The following is a 1,192-nucleotide window of genomic DNA, read 5'->3' on the forward strand; positions in this document are numbered from 1 at the left end:
TGCTACATAACGTTATACGTTATACCGTAATGCTACATAATGTTATACGTTATAACGTAATGCTATATAACGATATGCGTTACAACGCAATTATACATAACGTTGTACGTTACAGCGCAATAATACATAACGTTATACGCTATAACGTAACTCTATATAACGTTATTCGGCATAACGCAATGCTATATAACGTTATACGACATAACATAACACTATATAACGATGTAAGTCATAACGTAATGCTATATAACGTTATACGTTATAACGTAATGCTATATAACGTTATACGTTATACCGTAGTGCTACATAACGTTATACGTTATAACGTAATGCTATATAACGTTATACGTTATAACGTAATGCTATATAACGTTATACGTTATAACGTAATGCTATATAACGTTATACGTTATATCATAATGCTACATAACGTTATACGTTATATCATAATGCTACATAACGTTATACGTTATACCGTAATGCTACATAACGTCATACGTTATACATATAATGCTACATAACGTTATACGTTATACCGTAATGCTACAGAACGTTACGTGTTATACCGTAATGCTACATAACGTTACGTGTTATACCGTAATGCTACATAACGTTATACGTTATAACGAAATGCTATACAACGTTATACGTTATAACGTAATGCTATATAACGTTATTCGTTATATCATAATGCTACATAACGTTATACGTTATACCGTCATGCTACATAACGTTATACGTTATACCGTAATGCTACATAACGTTATATGTTATACCGTAATGCTACATAACGTTACGTGTTATACCGTAATGCTACATAACGTTATACGTTATGACGTAATGCTATATAACGTTATACGTTATCCCGTAATGCTATATTACGTAATAGGTTATATCGTAATGCTTTATAACGTTATACGTTATAACGTAATACTATATAACGTTATACGTTATAACGTAATGCTATAAAACGTTATACGTTATATCATAGTTCTACATAACGTTATACGTTATACCGTAATGCTACATAACGTTATACGTTATAACGTAATGCTATATAACGTTATGTGTTATACCGTAATGCTACATAACGTTATAGGTTATAACGAAATGCTATATAACGTTATACGTCATAACGCAAAGCTATATAACGTTATACGATACAACGCAATAATACATAACGTTATACGAT

The sequence above is a fragment of the Bombus pyrosoma genome, unplaced genomic scaffold (assembly GCF_014825855.1).
Source record: "Bombus pyrosoma isolate SC7728 unplaced genomic scaffold, ASM1482585v1 HiC_scaffold_4719, whole genome shotgun sequence".
Taxonomy (NCBI): domain Eukaryota; kingdom Metazoa; phylum Arthropoda; class Insecta; order Hymenoptera; family Apidae; genus Bombus; species Bombus pyrosoma.